Here is a 19,750-nt window from a genome sequence, read left to right on the forward strand (position 1 = left end):
TTGCACACCAGGAAGTGTATAAATATACCATACACACCATAGTTAGGGAATCTTTACACAGTAGAGTTTCTTTGGAAACATTGCTTCTTCATGTTACTGACATATTACTGTCCTATTTATTTCCTCCTGAATCTATAAAGAAACACAACAAAAGCCTAATGTCATAACGAGCCAAAGTGATATAATATTACTTCAGGTCTTAGAAACAGCCAACCCAAATATTTTCTGTTGACAAGCTCCACTGAACAGCACAGGAGCCAGGCAACGCATTACATATGCCAGATAACACTTCCAATCCTGGATTACAAAAATCTGCCAGAAGAGTATTAGTAGCTGCTCCATTTAGAGATAAGGAGATCAAATTACCAAAATCTTACAGTGGTTTACTCAGAAGGAGTGAGAGCCTGGCTACGTTTAAGTTGGTGGTAAAACTTCAACAGAAGTAGGATTCCACTCACATATTTACTAAGCCAGCTCAAATCCTTCCTCTTCCAGTCCTTATTATTCACCATAAACCTATTACCAGGCATAAAACAGGCCTTTTCCTACAAACACAATACAAATCAATACAACTTTAAAATTCACATACAAGGTAAACAAAGATCATTGTATGAGATATACAGTGCTGTGACATGCAGCAGCTGTAATTCAGAACGTAAGAGAGCATTTAAAATAAAAACAAACAGAAACCAATCCTACCACAAAACAAAACTGCAAAGCAAACCTGGAGTTTGATTTTTAAATTAAAACAGATTGAGCCCATTTGTGGGAGAACACTAATTTTAATCATTTTAAAGGAGTTACAAAAGAGCACAAAGGAATATGACTCTTCCCACTGAAACTATGCAGATACCTAGCATTTTTCTCTGCTTTTGAAAGTCTCCACCCACATACCTCACCTGCTATTTACAGGCTCTTTCTGAGCCAGCTGAGGTAGTTCTGCCACTGCAGCCAGGCCAGATGTAGAGTGTGAGCAAGGCCTTCACACAGCTCAGATTATTATTATAGCTTTTATTATTAGTGCAAACCGATGGCCTGTCACTGAAGTTAAGCCCCACAGAGCCAGGAACACCATGGGTCTGAGACAGGGAGAGGCTGCTCTCTTGGAGCTTTTAAAGGTGTACTGGTGACATGTGTGATTCAGTTGCTTTGAGGGTTCTTTAACTGCATAGAAGCCGACAACACATAAAGCTAAAAATAAAAAATATAGGTTTTTCAAATGGAAACGATGAGTAGCCCTTAATGATAATTAATTCCAGGCATTCTCAAAGACCCTTTTTCACCTACAAATGAAACTAATTACTAGAACTTCTAGCTTATAGTTTGTTGTGTTACAGACCAGCAGCAGCTGGGCTGTCTTTTTTATTTACTCTTGAAGAGTTTTTCAATAAATCTGTTTCAAATTTTGTTAACCCTACTCAACCTCCACACCCTCCCCTTTCTACTCCCCTCCACCCCCAATACTCATTCATGAGTTACAGCTGAGTAAAGTGATTTATAATAGTGCAATGAAGTGCAAAACATGCTCTGGCAAAGGAGCAAATTCCTCCACCTTTCCTCAGATACCATCAGGTGTAACTGCAAATTCTGCCATACCCTTAGTAGTAAGAGAGAAGATAAGCAAGACAGTGACTTTTCCTCCACAAACTTGTCTGCTGGAGTAGGATGCAACAGAATTACACCCTCCGCCCCAGCACTAGCCCCATCATGCCCAGCCATAGTGCATAAAGGGAGAAGGGTCAGCTAATCCATGGGCTTCTTTGAAATCTCTAGGATACAACGAAAGCAAGAGGAAGAAAGTCTGTTACCCTAAGTGGAGGTTACATTTTGCAACTAAGAAATGCTGGTTAAAAAGTGGTCCTACGGATCCTCAAATCTGAGTCTGCTTGGTTTCCTCAAACTACCCAACATAATGCATCTGTTTTACTGTCTAAAGCTTTTTTGGTTTTTTTTTTCCTCTCTCTGCAATATTATCATGTAGTAAGTATCTGGACTGAAATAAAGTCATCCCACAGGAGTACAGAAACAGCTCTACAGGGTGTATGATTTTATTGCACACCTGATACTTCATTTTATTTTATGTCTTGACTCCTGAAGCTAGGTCAAATTCCCAGCCTTCCTCAAATGGAAATAAGCTTTGAATTCAACTAGTTTTGAAGAACATTTTGTAAATAGGAAGTACAAATACAAAAAGAAAAAAATAGGACAACTAATTACTTTTAAACTCTCAAAGCAGTACTGAAATATACAGTTGTTCCCACAGTGGACAGCACAGTTTGACTATTTTAGCCACAGAAAGTCTTGAAGAAACTATTAGATTGTACAGGAAATTGGTCAGCCATTCTAGGTGGGAATAAATAAGGTGGAGACTATGTTGGTATAGTTAGCGTTATGTTACACAAGAGTGGACTGTGTTAAGATGTATGGGTTTATTATTGGAAATATATTTTCTTTTTGTTTGCCTTTTTATAAATGGCCACAAGCCTCTTTTTCTGTTAAATATCTGTGGATGGTGAAGGGCAGCTTTGAAGGTAAGTTTTGAGAAGCAGTTTGAAGGCAAGCATCAGCAGTGATTTGGAAATTCTCCTGAAGAAGGAGCCAGACCATAGACAGCTTGTGCCACACCTAAAGATGGCAACCCTTGCTTTTATCAACATCTAAAAAAAAATATGCAGAGTTTGCCTACTACTGACAATACGGGAAGAGGCAGAAACTGCTTCTATCAGCACATCTGAACAAAAATTGTCATGTTGACTCCAAATGAAGCTGAACACATTTAACTGGGTGGTCAGTCATTTGTGTATTTTATTTTATTTATCATTAACTTGTTAAATAAAAGGGAATCAAGAAAACCTTGCTTGGGTTCTTGATGAGACATTTCATCAACTCATAAAAATAGAGGAAAGTTTTCCAGAAATGTTCATTAAAAACTTAGGGTACTCAGGTGACTGGAAAATGGGGGAAATCTTCTAAGTGACAATCACACAAAAAATAGGACTGCTTTGATCTTGCAGGCTTTTTTAAAATCCTTTTTGTTGATCTCTCCAGGTGATACTTGCTGTTCAAGAAATCACTTTTCAGTAACTCCCTTATGGTAGCTTCAATCAAAACCAAGAGAATCAATACACAATCGGGACTACATGGTAAGGCTGCCCAAGCCATTATCATGAGTTTCCATTTCTATTTTTGTAGTAGCTGCTGTCGTGACATACTTGCAGTAGACCTCAGCAATAGTCCTTTGAGTATGATTGAGCCCGTCTGATAAGTCCAGCATTACTGCATGCACTCATTCTTGCAGAACAAGCTTTAGCCCTTGTGTATTTAAAGTTGTCTTATAGCTTGATCAGCTCAGGAAAATACATCAAGAGAAAAAAAGTCATTGTAAAGCAGATCTGTCACCATATTCCTGAAACACCGCCCATGTTCTCACTATTAGGATGGGATTTTTACAGCATGGTCTTCAGCTAAGATTGTGTTAGATCTGTTCATAAACTCAAGCTCTGACCTAACAAATGATTCTGAAGGATCTGGGCTCTGCTTGGAGACAAAGCTCCACACACGCAGAAGGGTCTGTGTCCACACGCAGCAGTCTCCAAGTCAGACATCCTCATCTATTGAGAGTGTTACAAAGAGTTCACCTCTGCATCACCCAAACACACAGCAACACTGTTCAGCAGCACCTCAGTAAAACCAAGGTGGCAGATTTATGCTACAGTTAAAAGGGTGGTTTCTGCTTTGGGAAGTAATTCCATTGGGGAAAAAAAAAATACTACAGCATAGTTTTGCTCTGTGGCTCAAGCATCACAACTTTTCCTTCAGCTCCACAGAGCCAACACAAATAAGCAGTGCCAAGCTGGAGTGAGATCTACTCGTGCACTGCCAACAGAAGTTCTTCCTGACTTGTAACCCCTTGTCCCCATGCAAGCACACTGAAGGATGGAGCAACAGCAGCACCACCTAGAAAAAAGAAGGCCTTATGAAAAGCCAGGCTATGAAAGATGGTCTGAAACTTGCCCAACACCTGAAAGTACAGCTGCATTTTCATAGCAGGAAACAGGAGCTCAGCTTTTCTGCTCACTCATGAGAGGTGCAAAGCAGTTCTATTAATGCAAATGATGTTCTTCATGATTTTCAATGGTTTAGGTGACAGACACTCAGATCAAAGGTCTCTTCATTAAAAAACTGAGCATGAGCTTCAAATTAAGCACACTTGGAGTAACAAGAAATGTTTATCATTCTTACCTTAAGGCGTATGAAAGTCTAGGTGAAAAAATACCTAGAAGATATCAGTCACTCAGCATGAATGGCCAGTCAGAAATAAGCTTTTCTCGTTTCTCACTTTCACATCTGAGCAAAACGCTGGTGTAAAAACACATGACAAATATGCATACCCTATTAGACAAACTCTAAAATACTCTGTGCTCCACAAGTACTGAAGCTCTTGCCCCTTTTCCATCTGTGCAACATGTACCCGTACAAACTAAAACACAGGATCCCTAGACGTGAAGCAAAGATCCTCAGCTTCGTAAATGAGCAAGAAAAAGAAGTTTGCTGACACATTCGAAGTTGTATCCACCATTTCCCTACTTGTTTATGATGTTTTACTCTACTTGAGGTGAGATGCAGAATTCCTTATGAAAAACAATCTAAGTACCAGACCCTGAAATGCATTTTGAGTGTTTTATCCTGTTTTTATCTGTAAGCAAAGTAGAAACAGCAAGGAAACACTTATTTCCCTTCCAACTACCATATCTACCTTGTTGTCAAACAGCAGCCCCCAACTGACAACCTCAGGACCAAATATGTTTCCTGTACCAACACTTTGATCTCCAATTGCAACTAACCTAGAAGGGTAATAGTTACATTCGAGGTCACTAGGAGGTCTCGACCTCAGTTATTTCACCCTTCTCCAAAGAAACTTCTACTTTAATCATCAGCTTCCGGGTAATCTATCAGTTGCTGGCATAAATCATACATCAAAATGGGCTTAAGCATTGTCACAAGAGCTAGAAAATTATCTATTAAGCTCTTCCTCCTCTCTCCAAACAAACACTGGATTTCGACTTTTTAAAAACAAAAAAAAAAGTAATCAAGGATGTGTCTTATACTTTCAGCTCCCAAGTGTATTTATTCTTCTTGAAAATAAGTAGGAGACATGGGGGTGGGAAAGAGTAACCAAAGACAGCACTGTCCTGCAGTGCTATTCAGTGTGATAAGTCAACATGTCAAAAAGCACATTTGCGCCCCCTCTCACCCATGTTTTCTCCTCACTGCCATCCCAAAGATACACAAAACTGAAGACTGAAATAGTTCAGGGAAAAAAAAATGGTGAGACTTGGCACATGTAAATTTTGCTGCCTGACTTCACCATCAGTGATTACAGCTGACGGAGAGTTAATAAAAGAGCAAAGCTGGCTGTCAGAGCAGATTAGTGTGTGCAAAGGACAAGACAAAAGAATAATGCCATCATTATTATTTATGGTCATTAACTGGGTTGAGTTCACTACTACAGTACCCTACCTGAGCAGTAAAAATTATCATCTAAACATGAAATACTACATTTAGAGTTAAAACACTGTAATTTTGCCTGCGTGTTGGCTTGATCTCTTTTATAAGATGTATTTGATCCTGGAATTAGCCAGAGTGGGTAACACAGATTTAGCTAATGGGAATAAGAAACCCATCAGACTTTTGACCTTACAAAGAACAGTGCTTTTCTAGTGAGGGAGCAGATAAAAGCTCACCGCCTCCTTGTCAAGAACAATTGAAAGACAGGCACTGTGGGAGAGACAGGGGAAACTGTGGAGGAGCACAACAGAGAGCACAATGGAGGTAGAACAATCTAACACAAGAGAGGAAAGGACAACCAAGAGGTAGTAAAAATGGGAGCATGTAAGGAGTCAGATTCTTGGTGAAAGAATCCAGTGCAGGGACCTGAGAAAAAATGAGATGATGGAGATAAGACAGGGGAGTGCTTTGAGCAACAGATGAACTCAAAGTAAAGACTGATACAGTGGAGCTAGTATTCTGGATGGAAGAGAGGACAAAGGTGACTGAGGGACAGGAGGAAGATCAGAGGAGCAGAAGCCTAAAGTCTGGGGTAAAGCATTGTGCAATATCTGATAGAAAGCATCGTTGAGAGGTATCATAAGAAAAACCTATCCTTCAGGAGCCTGTGTCCAGAGGAAAGGGAGGCAGTGTCAAATGCTACCAGTGTAGCAGGTGCTCTGTCTATCTACGGTCAGAGTCTCTGTGGGAACTCAGCTTACTTACAATACTCAGGAAAGTCTGACTTCCCTGACCTGGTACTCTGGTAGCACTCAAAATCCCTGAGATGGTTGAAAACTGCATCAGCACTTGCTGTCTGTCCTTATCTGTTACCTCTGCTTATCCCATTTGTTAGTTTTTATTTCTTTCAAATAAGGTCCCAGGGATTGTCTTCTACAAGACCTGAGCTGAAAATACTGACAAACTCTTTTTTTGTCTTTGTCTTGCAGGGTGATTCATTCAGCCATGACTTATTGTCAGCAAGAATGTCCGTCAGACACATGCAGACTATGGGCCATGCGATAGGAAAACCTCTTGTGCACACCTTGAAACCCCTTCTCATCACAGTCCATATTGGTATTCACCATGTGACTGAAGCCACTGTTTCCTCATTTTATTCATATAGTTCATGGGACAGGGATGGATCAGGGTACAACTCACCCACTGGTGACCCTTAATTTTTAACCTATATGTAAGTATAGTTATTAAAACAAAAAAGACCAGAATAATGATTTTGAGAAAGAAAAGTTTTTTAAGGGGTTTTGATGTGCAGTCTATCCTTATTATTATGCATACCACTATACCATAATTCAGAGGCTGCCTACTTTCTGTTATCCCTGAAGAAAAATGTAGGTTTTTTCAGTTTTTAAACTAGAGAAAATATAATTTTTCAACACTCATTTCAGTGTTGCAATTTGTTAGACCTGAACTACAGGCTTAAGCAGAGAAACTGTAGTGGCTGATAAATGGAGCAGCACTTCAAAAGTTCTCAATATCAGAGATCAACCCTGTGTTGATCTGGTAATTTATTCATTTCCAAGAGAATAAACTGTTTGTTTAGACCTAGAAATATTATATGGCTCTGTGTGTGTGAAACTGTCTTTATCCTGCGCACCTACTATTGCTGTGGGAGAGCAATCAGATTCACATTACACTCTTCCCAATGCCAGAGAGGAAGATGACATCTCACCTTCACAACAGGCTCTAGATTTTCAGATTGCACCCTTCTAAGTAGATTCTGAGTAGAAGAATGAAGAGATAACTTCATTATTCATGTAAGCAGAATTACTCACTGTACTTTTCTTATACCTTTGTCCTTTAGGATAAAGAAATTCTTTGCTTGGCAGAATTAGTTTGGATGATATTTCTGTACTGGTGTCTAATCAGCTTATAATCATAACATATTTTACTTTCTTATCTATTTTCTTTCTACATGCTTTTAAATAACAATGACACCATGAATTAACATCCCTTATATTACAGTCTCAAACACGATGCAGTTACAGAAGCTTAGCCAGTGACAGAAAGCTCAGCAGTGGCATTCATTACCACTCCAGGAGCAGCAAAGGGAGACAGCAAGGCACTATAAAATACCAATATCTACAAATACTCTTTCCCAAAACTGCCTCCTCACTGAATAGCTAAAAGGACAATACAGCTGTGGAACATCTTCACAAAGGATGGAGTAATTTCAGTCTTTGTGACAAAGGCACCTCAGAAGAATAGACTAGATGGTTATGAGGAGTGCAGAGATATTCTTATGAAAGATGCTCAAATTGAAACCTGGATTCTTATATCCTCCCTAATTATTTTCATCCTTACCTTCTAGGTTTTAATTCAGAAAAACATCCAAAACTTGAAGAGCAATCCATTGAACTTAAAATTTAGGGTTTTAAATCTAAAAGTGCTACAAGAGCAAACCTTAGTATACTGCTGATACCAAGCACCAAACCTAACTTCAGTCCAGTCCTGTCTTCCCATACAGCATTGGTCATATTCCCTACACTGAGTCACAGAGGTCACCATAAGGTTTCCTTAGGTCACCTAAGGATGAAGCCAGTAAAGGAAATACTCAGTTATGTCTTCAGATACATTGGGCAATCTGCCTAAACAACTTGCCCCTTGTGATGGAAAGTGGGGAAATATGTTTTGCAGTTTCATGTATCTAAACAGCTTTGCAAATCTGACAACAGATGAAGGTGGCACCCGAACCCGTGAACAGGAATTTCACTTTTTTTTTTGATGTCTTAGAACTGTAATTTAGCAAGCCAAAAGACTGAATGTATTAAGAATTAGTTTTTCATAATTTTACTACAACTTTTGTTGGGCTTTTTAGTGAAATGTGCCAATTTCCAATACATAGAAATAAAATGGAATGGCCAAGAGACAATTCTTTTTATAGATAAAATGTGTCTTTATAAAGGGTGACTGTACCTTTTAAAAAATGCTCAGCAAGACATTATTCAAAGGTAGTTAAAGGCCATTGAACACGATTTTGGCAGACCAGTGATGGCATTCTAAGATCTTTCTGAAAGGAACAGTATGCCTAGAGGACTTAAACACACATATGGCTAAGCACATATTATAAGACACCTTCGCAGAAACGGAATGCTATAAAGTGTGAATTCAGTGTTAGTATTATGTAGGCACAGTTCAATACACACAGCCACTAAACCTCTTTAGATCCTCTGGTAAAAGCAAATCCAGCATTCTTTCATCCTATGGCAATAACACATTGCTGTCTTTTCAAAGGAAAACTTTCATAACCCAACAACTAGCAGACTGAATGGACATCAGCTGAGTCACCGTGGCATTTATCTCTTGGTCGTTTATATTCTTCAGCTATATTTTACAGAGCAGTTCAAACTTTTAGGAAAAAAAAAAAAAAAACCACAACAGAGGGAAATGTAATCAACTCATAGTTTTACAAACACATCTCAAGGCTTTTCAGGAAAATTTGGCTTCTGTGCAAGTTCCCAGTACAATGACTAGATGGAGTTCTTCTTTTGAAGTTTTGTTTAAGAAAATTCTCCCAGGCTAAGACCCGGTAAGTTACAGTTTAGCCTGGAGCAAATTTTTACAACCAAGTTATAAACCCCTGAAATAGGAGTTCATAATGGAAACAGCTGCTCAACCCTAACTATAGCGGGTACAAGTATAATAAAATCTGCAGGAGTTCACATTAACAATGGCGTCCCCTTACACTCTTTCCTGTTACCCATCCATTAAATGAGCAACACTACTTAATAGAAGGAAGGGCAACAGGTTTTCTCTTTTCCCCTAGAACCCTGTTTCTTCCCCTCAATAACAAGCTAAGCAATTTATAGGTGACAAAGAGTACACTCCTCAACATCCAGATCGCTTTCAGCAGGGTATGCTTAGGGTAGGCTCTCCCACACCAGCATTACACACAAGTGACATAACAGTGGGGTTAATTCTGGGCAAGTATTTCTTGTTAGAGGATGTACAAGTATTGCCTGTGACACATATTTGACAGCCTGATACTTCTGCTAGGCAGTTCCTACTAAATCTCACCACCAACTTAGCTCTTCATAAAGTCATAGTTTGGGTTGGAAGACACCATAAAGATCATCTGGTTCCAATCTCCCTGCTATGGGCATTGACACCTTCCACTAGATCAGATTGATCTAAGCCCCTTCCAACTTGGCCTTGAACACTTCCAGGGATGGGGTATCCACAGCTTCTCTGGGCAACCTGTTCCAGTGCCTCACTGCCCTCATAATGAAGAATTTCTTCCTAATATCTAATCTAAACCTACTCTCTGTCAATTTAAAGCCATTGCCTCTTGTCCTCTTTTTCCATTTTGCATGTTGCCTCAGTGAACTACAAAAGCCAAAGAAGTGCTTTGCAGACTACATGTGTAGGTATGTAATGTGACCTCTGCACTACGATCAGATCGCTTCCTTTCCCTAAGATGGCCCTTAATTTTCAATATGTTGCTTTCTCTGACTTGTCTGATTTTCAGCAGGTTACAAAAAGAATTGTACTTGAGTTCCTATACTCCTTAGGGACACTGGTTACCCAAGATGCAGGTTCTGAGTGTGAAGTACAGTAACAGTTGAGGGACAACTCCTGACCTGCCCCCATCTGGAATAACATGAGGCTATAAGACTACACTACCAGGTACCAAAAATGGACCAGGATTTCACAATGACAGCAGGATCCCTTTAGCATCCCTTTTTTTCTTTTCCAATAACTAATGGGATTTTTTTGCATAATATTTACCAACGAGCAGTATATTAAGCATATTCTGGTTCTCAATGACACAATAGGACTGCCTCCCACCTATCCAAACAATTCCTTCTATGGCCAGGGCACCTGCGCAGCCAGGTATTGGAATCTGTAGAAACCCAAAGTTTTCTACGGAAGCTTACTTTTTTAATGCAGCTAAGCTCAGGAGAGAGCTGTCAATAATATTGATTTGCAACAGAAATGTTAGAAAGTTAGCAACTTGAAAGAAAGTAAAGGCACTGCCTCCACAAGGAAGTAGAAGGGAGAGACCAAAGCTTGGGATGCCAGGTATAACTCGGAAAAAGCCCATCATGTTTGCTTCCATTTCCTTTAGCTCTACGGGTTTATGTTGGGACTGTCACAGAAAAGGATGTCAATCTTTTCCCCATAGCCACAGTCCATCTGTAAATAGGTACCTCATACAGCCCAGTTACAGGTAAAAATGGCTATAGATTTTTTAAAATATTTCTTCTTGTCATAAAAAACCCTTGTCTTCTGACTCACACATCAGCAACCTTCCAGACTCACATTTGCTATCTGCAGAAGTCACAGATAGAACCTGTTTGAACAGTATTTTTTCCATAAATAAGAAAACTATAAATTCTCAATCTTGGTACTGGTAATAGTGTCACGTTTACATACGACATCAGCAGAGCTAACAGATTCTCTTCTCAAGCAAGAAATAAAGTGTAGTTCTTAAATATTGGCTATGTAGTTAAGAAATAAGTTCAGCTTTGGAGCCCAGTGAATGTAAGAAAGAAATACTATGGAAAGTGGGTTTGCTATCGTGTACTCTCACAAAAAGCCTGAAGAAAACATACAAATATATTAAGGGTATGTGTTAAGAGGATGGGGCCAGACTCTCTTCAGTGGTGTGCAGTGACAGGACAAGGGGCAACAGGCACAAACTAAAACATGGGAAGTTTCATCTGAATATGAGGAAAAATTTCTTTGAGGGTAACAGAGCGCTGGAACAGGCTGCTCAGAGAGGTTGTGGAGTCTCCTTCTTTGGAAATACTCAGAACCCACCAGGATGTGATCCTGTGCAACCTGCTCTAGGTGAACCTCCTTTAGCACGGGGGCTGGACTAGGTGAACTCCAGAAGTCCCTTCCAGTCCTGACCATTCTCTGATTCTGAACAAGAGCCTGTAACACTTATTTAAACACAAGCAGAGGAAGATCATGCTGGACAAAATTCTCAGATTTATAAAGCTAAATGATTCACCTCCCTAAATGCGAGCAAGCTGCAGTGCTTATGATTATCTAAATTATGGTGGAGCCATAAGTCTCTGGCAGAGACAAAAGTAGCTCTTGCACTGAAGAGTTAAGAAGGCCAGCCAGCAACACTCCTTCGCATTGCATAACATAAAAATCTTGTTTCTCATGCTAGACTTTGTCAGTACTGTCACCATATTATACAATCTATTAATACAGCAGATGCCAGCAGATAATGCTTCTGTTGTATGCTAAATACTAACCTTGCTGGTTTTGGTAACTGGTGCTGGCTGTGCAGCTCGCTACAACACACTTGCTTGTTTCCTCCTGATGACCTCAAGTACCCATACCTTCAAAATTAAGGTAAAACAAAGACTGTATTTTCAAAAAGGGAAACAAGGGATGCCCTCCCCAGCAGAAACATGGAGGCAGGAGCTCCTCTGACTTCTCCTAGGCAGCCAAGGTCAAGTCATGATCCTGATGCTGATGTTCTTCTCTGGTCTTGTGGATCCCTCCCAGCTCAGGGTGGGGCACTAGAATAGGGAGGACTTGCCTGCAATGCTGGGAGCATGCATTGTCCCTAGCTTGTCATGAACATCGAGGTTATTTATCCCATTTCTTTGTTTTGATCAGCCTTGTTTTCCATTCCTTGTAAGTGGTGGTGCACAGTACTAGGAAAACACAAGACTCGTCACAGCTTTTACGTCAGTCTGACCACAGGCAAAACATTTCTAAACTAGCATAGAAAACTGTGGCTTTTTATAGATAGTTGATGGGTCACTGCATAAATTACACTGAAATTTACCAGAGCAAATTACTGACTGTAATTATTAATGGTAAAGTATTCAACACCAAAAGACTTTATCACCTTGAATTAATACTACAAGTAAATATTTTTAAATGTAGCACATTTCATACATAGATATGACCATTTTCCCTAGATAGACATCTATGAAGGAGGTGCTTGGATCCTTCTACACCTAAAATGAGGCCCTACTATAAAGCTTGATAAAAGTCCTACTTTTGAGCCTGCATCTACTCAGGAAGTCTCACAAAAACCTCTTTTTGATAGGGATTATGGTTTCTAGGTAAAAGCCCCTGGGGCCCAGGAAGAAAAGCTGAAATTCTCTCAAGATAGATTTTTACAGGATGTACATGCAAGCTGGCCACATCAGCTCCCTGGCAACTTTGCCAATACAAGTAGATGTCTCTGACTTTAAAAGACAATTTTCTCAACAATAAGCTTTTTTATCTTTTAATTTAAGTAGCAATAAACATAAAGCATGAAAAGGCATGCTCACCCTTCAATCTAGACACATCATTCATAAGAAAAAAAAGGCTCTTGCAATTTCCAAGTGACAAAAGAAACAAAAAGAGAATAATCTAAGGAAATGGATAAAATCTACAGCTAGGTGGCAAGTTAGGCTCAAAATGCCCACAAATCCTGCCAGACAAGCGACTTATGCAATTACTCAAAATGAGCATAAGGCTGTATCTCCATCCCTCTTCCTAAGACCCCCAAACTCTGATGATCCCATCAGCCATCTTGCTGGTTAATAACAGAAACACTCCTGTCAGGAGAAACGCTGTGCAGTTTGTCTGATCAGACCTCATGCAGCCACACAACTTAACTGCCAAAGACTGAGCACTTACAGTAAACCACTGGTAATTAACTCAGAGAGTAAAGGAGAAATTAAACTGCCATAAAATCCAACAGTACGAATGCGGAAGAAAACCTCATCACAGATGCTCTATTGGCCAGTAAGGACTCTGCATTTGCCCAGATGTGTTATTCAATCAGACTACTGCTTTAAATAATAATTATATATTCTCTATTATAATGCAACAAATCTCAAGAGGACATCATTTAGAGTGATGCTGAGGGTTTGGTCCCCAGCTACTCTCAATGGAAGCTGAGTGAACACAGTATCTCTCATATTGTCCAGTGATAGGAACATGTTGAGGCATACAGCACAAGACAAGGAACTGGATTCTTTTCTAAAAAAGAAAAAGGAAAAGAAAAAAAGTGGATTTTTTTTTTTGCCAAACCAATAGCTAAGAGGGCTCCAGTTGGACTGTTTTTCTAAATGCTGCCATAGGTGTTTTGATGCATCATTCAGCGTACAATGGCACTCTAAACCCTATATAACCATATTCTTCATATAGCTATTTAAAGCACAAGCAAACACAGGCGTACACCTACACCTTCTCCAGACAGTACATTACTGCAGAATCTTTGTGTCTACTAGACTGAATGTAAAGACTCCTTCCAGGACTTAGAGGTTTACCCAAGTTTTAATACCTAATCTAAAACACTTGCAGCCTAGTATTCAAAAAGAGAGTACAGTCCCTCCGAAAGTCTCAATGAGACAGCAAAAGATTACAAACATAAACTCCAATCCTTTGCTTAATACAGGAATTTCCTCTACAGTCTCAGGTATAGAATTGATTTCCAGGGTTTGTTTGTTTAACAAAAATTTTGAGGAAAAACTTCATTTGTTTGACAGTGTGGTAAACCACAACTACGCTTTTTGCAAATTATTTTGAAAACCTGCATTAGTAGCTCGCATATTACCAAATTCAGACAATTAGAAACAATATCTAGTAGTTTTGATAATCCCCCAGCCAGTTTAAAATAAAATGGCTCAATCGGTATGATTTGCTCTTTGATTTTTTTCTAAAACATAAGGTGTTCCATAGAAAACTGAGAAGGCATAAAGCACCCTAAGAAGACAGTCAGATGGCAACTCACAATTACAATATCTACAGTTTGCCTAAACCACTGAAATCATAACATTTCACTGTAGTGCACAAAATACAAACATACATGTTTAAAGACACCATCTTTCCCCAGCATTTTCTAAAAAACCTATTATCCACAAGTTATCCCTGATGATGTCTTGGCAGCTTGTGGTTCACTAAGAAGGAACAACATTTAAGTTCTGCACATACCTTATTTTTAAGTGTTTGTTTACAGTCCAGTTACGTGAAAACTTACTCTTTGGTATTTTATTCCCTACTGTTTCCTGAAAATTCTGTTTGTTTCTTAGGCAATATTTTACTCCCATAAGAAGTACAGCTAGCCAGTGGACTTCTACAGGTGAATCAAGCAGGTGCAACCCTTAGTGGCAGTTTTGTTGGTACGTAAGAAATCTAAATACATGTAACATATGTTATGGGTGCTCAACTTAAAGAATTACTAAACTCATAATGTCATTTCTTCTTAGCAGCTCACTCTGGAGAAAAACTCTCTGCATTTCTCCTTACCAAACACATCATTATCATAATGAATTCATGTCCTAAAGACATTGCATTAAAGGAGCAGCTTGTGCTGAATTCACAGATTTTACACAATACTAATCCACTTGTAAGACTCAACCTTATATTCAAAATATTCATTTTAAATGATGAGGAGAGGTGTTATTCCTGGCTCAAACCACTGCTTCTCCCATTTCTACCCTCTCCTCAGGACATCTCCTGTGCTTCAGGGTCACTGCTCAGTTGCAGCTTACTGAAGGTCGTAAGACATCCCAGGTACATTTCCAGTGTCTGAAATTAACTGTTTAGGCCTTCCCAGGCACAGTTTGATAGAGGTAACAGCTAAAACAGCACACAAGCAATGCCTTATGATGCAAGTGTATCAAAGTCCTACAAGAGAAATACAAACTCAGAGTGCCATATGATAAAGTGCATACATCACAGGTTGAACCTGTAGTATGACACCAAGGATTTGCACACCTAAATCACCTTACTTAGTAAACATCCTTCACAGTCTCAAACTATGTCTGACATATGGCTGTAATGTGCTTGAAAAAGGCTGCCAAAACTGAGGGTGTTCAGAAAGCAGGTCACCATCCTCTGCATTATGCTGTCTCAGCAACATCGGTGTCACTCACAACCCAGGCCACAGGGATTTACACTGGTTGAGTAAAAAACTGCCCAGAACAACCTGCTCACCCTGAGATTTATGCACCAATAAGCACAGAAATCCATAGAAAGAAATTCCGGACGTTCCCCCGCACCTCTGTGTAAGATGACATGCTCTTTCAAATCTTTTGCTGGGCGACTGCGCATCCTCAGATTTTCCTACTGGGTTCACTTCCATCCACCTCTCTGGTTCATCAGCCGCTGCAGGGCATCTACAAAGCGGCACATGCTGCACTGCCATCAGTGCACTGATGACACCCAGCTCTCTATCTCCTTCCCTCCTGACCCAGACACGGCTGCTGGCAACCTCAAACAATGTCTGGCAGAAACTGGTTTCTGGAATACGGCCAGCTGGCTGCTGCTCAACCTGGACAAGGCAGAAATAATGTTAATCAGCAGGGGGAAATGCTTCGAGGACCTGGTGAAATTCATAACTGCTCCATCAGTTGAGGGCATTTATCTGGTCAGCATCCTAAGTGGTGTGCAAATGCAAGCACTAGCTCAGGAATTAACTTCCTCACAAACTCACCAAGAAACTCATTTACTATTTTTTAGATGCCTGCTTCATTTTGGAAGACTTCATCACCTTTCCTTTGAGTTTGACTGTGAAAACTGCACCAGGAGTCCAGATAGATGGCCAAGAGTGCCACTTCTGGCCCTCTTCTGGATGGCACACCAAAAAAATTGCAAGCCTGTTCCCTGGTGTCTGGAACATCCATCACTATATGGCATATGATCATCTGGAAAAATGACAGACACTTCTAAAAGTGACATTCACTGATGTTTTAGATAGAACTTTACAGAAAGGTAATTTACATCCTACCTCTGAAAAGCAGCAACTTGGTTATCTTAAAAATCAAGCAATGTAACCAGATATATTTTTCTGGGTCAAATCCAAGGATTTTAGATAAATGATGAGCTGCATGCACTGAGATAGATGATCTTTTATCTACTGAAACATTTCATGCTTCTCAGTTCTATCCTTATAAGGGACAAATAAGTCTGCATTAAAATTCCCAGGATTTTGCAAGGGATAATAACTCAGTGACTTAATTTACTGATTCAGTAGCAAGACATGAAAATTTTGGAACCCTGGAAGCAAGAACAGATGCAACACCTTAGTCTGTTACCAGAAAATGAAGATCAGAATTAAGAGTATTGTATTTTATCTTTGAATTGCACTTCTGAGGTAGGCTCTTGGGGTATCTTTCAAAGCCGTTCTGATCACCCAAGTGCTATTAGAAACTGTTATTTCTCTTTCATAGAATCACAGAATGGGTCAAGTTGGAACAGACCACAATGGGTCATCTGGTCCAACCTCCCTGGTCAAGCGAGGTCATCCTAGAGCACATGGCACAGGATTGTGTCTCCAGTGAGGGAGACTCCACAGGGCTCTCTGGGTAATCTGTTCCAGAGCATGGTCACCCACACAGTAAAGAAGTTCTTCCCTATATTCATGTGGAACTTCCTATGCATCAGTTTCTGCCCATTGCCTCTTGTCCTCTCACTTGGTATCACCAAGAAGAGCCTGGCTCCATTCTCTTGACACTGTCCCTTCAGATACTTATAGACATTGATGAGGTCCCCTCTCAGTCATCTCCTCTCAAGGCTAAACAGGCCCAACTTCCTCAGCCTTTCCTTGTAAGAGATGCTCCAGTCCCCTAATCATCTCTGTTGCCCTCTGCTAGACCCACTCATATCTTTAAAGGTCAGCCTGCACGCTCTTTTGCCACCTAATACTGGACTTGAATTGCACAAAGCCATGTGCTATTCCTGGCCTGGCCACTGACTTTAAGAGTATGTTATGTCTTTCCACTGTGCCTCAATTTTGTACAAATAAATGGGAATCATGATAATTATTTCCTTTTGAAGAACTAACCCCTGGTAAGTGCTGAGAAAAAACAGGATACATAAGAACAGCGGTGGCAGATACCCCACACCTATCTAGCATCAACAGATCAGCCTTTACAGACATTTTGACACCTTGGGCTCAGCTGATCTCAAAACAGCCAGGAACATCAGTGGCATAAAGTGGGCACACCACTATGTGGTTTATTCACAAACTGCTTTTGTTTGCAATGATACAAGCTAAATTAGGGGTTCACAGCAGAGGGTAATACAAGTGAAGTGTGCTACATTCAAGCAGGAAGCAGATTTTCTACAAATACTCACAAAAACTCAGCATCTTCAACATTCAGAAAGGGAGTTTATAAAAGTCCAAGACACCCAACACTCAGGTTGCCACATTACTGTGGATCAGTCAAGACCTTTTCTGAAATGGAGCTTTTGCATAGCTTTTGCAAGATTTACCAGCGGTCTGAATTTAAATGAGATGTATGGGCAGGAGGATGCATTTCTCAATTCTCCATTGTCCACTGGCTCAGTTGCCCCTTTATCAGACACATCTTGTAACTCTCCTCATTAAAATAATGACACAGGTAAAGAAACAAAAGTGAGACCAGGGCTTGGCTTTACACTAGAGGTACCCGACTCAACCTCTCCATTTAAGATAACTACACATTAAACCAGTCTTGCTTAATCCATTTCCAGACCAGAGTAAAGGCAGTAAAACTGTAAGAGGAGGATCTTTCCTAATGAGCAGTATTAATAGATGGTAAAGCTGCTTAGGACAATGCATTTTGTGAGCATGAGGGAAGAGAATGTAGTTTTATGAATATCTTTTTTTCCTTTCTATAGGTGTCTTCTGTTAAACAATCAGACTGATCAGTTTTACTTGTGTTTGTTGTCTTCTTCAAATAGATATTTGTCAGCGCAGTAAGCCAATGTTAAATTTGGAGGCTGGTTTTTGGCCAAATTTATTCTGACTGTATCCTTTTAACACCAAGCAAAGGTGATGAAGATGGTAAGAGCAGGCAGGTTATGCAAGGCTCAGCAGGTATCTTCAGTACACTGCGTATGGGACAGCAGTTCTCCAGGGTAACAGACAATAGCTTCACTTAAAAAGAAAAAAAAAAGGTTGGGGGAGAGAGAAAAAACATACAAGGGAAAAAAGCTGTGGAAACAAATTAATGTGGAATATGTAAAAAAGGATTAAGAAAGAAAGCACAAACTTTCCTTCTCTGCCAAAAGAAGTGATTTACTGTGTGTACATCTTTGCCTTGTTACAGTTTATTATGCAGTTGAGTAGCTAAAAGAGAAAGAATTCAAATAAGGAGAGGCTACAAAAAGGCTGACTCCTACTGTGAGAACAGTGGTGAGGAGAACATGGAATAATACATGAAAAAAGCAGCTCATTGCAACAAAGTGTCTTGTTAAGCCTTCAAAGTCTGTCACCAGTGCTCCTCCAAGCAGTGTAACTGATTGCACAGCACAGAGTAGGGGTTCAATGGTATATATTTCTGACTTCCTTTTTCTAAAAAGGAACACTCTACAGCCAAAATACAACAACCTTCCACATGCACCTACATGCTGCGAACACCAAAAAGCAAATCAAGTTGCTGAGCATGGTACACAGCACTATAACAAGGGGTCATGAGATAAAAGCAAGAAAGAGAACATTTTAGGCTGAACAACAGGGGAAAAAAAGACTTTTGTTGAACTGTGAAAACACTACATGCTCACGTTAAAAATTAACTAGACAAAGCACGAGAAATTACTTTGTATACCACAACTCTGCACTGGCAGAGAGATGGAGCAGAACTAATTGACCTCTGCAAACCCTAACTTCTTATGATCCTTCATAGAAACAGTCTACAACAGTTACTAGATATAACAAAGGCTTACACTTAGAAGAGAAAATGAAATGGGGAAAGCAGAACATCTCCTGCAAGCCTGTTTCCACTCAGAGCAGCACAGCGTGGGAGGTGCAGTTGTTCAAGCGCATTATGTCCTGACTTAAGCCAAGAGAACCATTTACAGTGAATAAACAGGAGTGATACTTTTTTAACATTTTTATCATTGTGACTTTCTTAGCACACCACTGCTTGGGGAAAACAACAAAAAAAACCCCACTCTGTACATTTTCTTTCAGAAGATAAAGAAGTCACTTTGCCTGTTCACTAAATATTTTCTTATTTCCCCACCTATACATTAACTCAGACCCAGTTTCACCAAATCCAAAAGAAGAGCTGATGTGTCAGGGATCATTGCATTCCAATACATTTCATAAAATACAACAGCTGGACAGGAGGGAAAGATTCAGGTTAATGATTCCATTAAGTCATAATTCACTCTTTCTGACAACCACTGGCAAACTGGTAAGCTGGTGCACCCTGGCCAATAGGTCCAGGTAATGTAGCTCTAGGTTAGCATCCACACCTCTTATCCAGTGGTACTTATCTGGGAAGGC

This window comes from Chiroxiphia lanceolata, chromosome 1, assembly GCF_009829145.1.
Source record: "Chiroxiphia lanceolata isolate bChiLan1 chromosome 1, bChiLan1.pri, whole genome shotgun sequence".
NCBI classification, from domain to species: domain Eukaryota; kingdom Metazoa; phylum Chordata; class Aves; order Passeriformes; family Pipridae; genus Chiroxiphia; species Chiroxiphia lanceolata.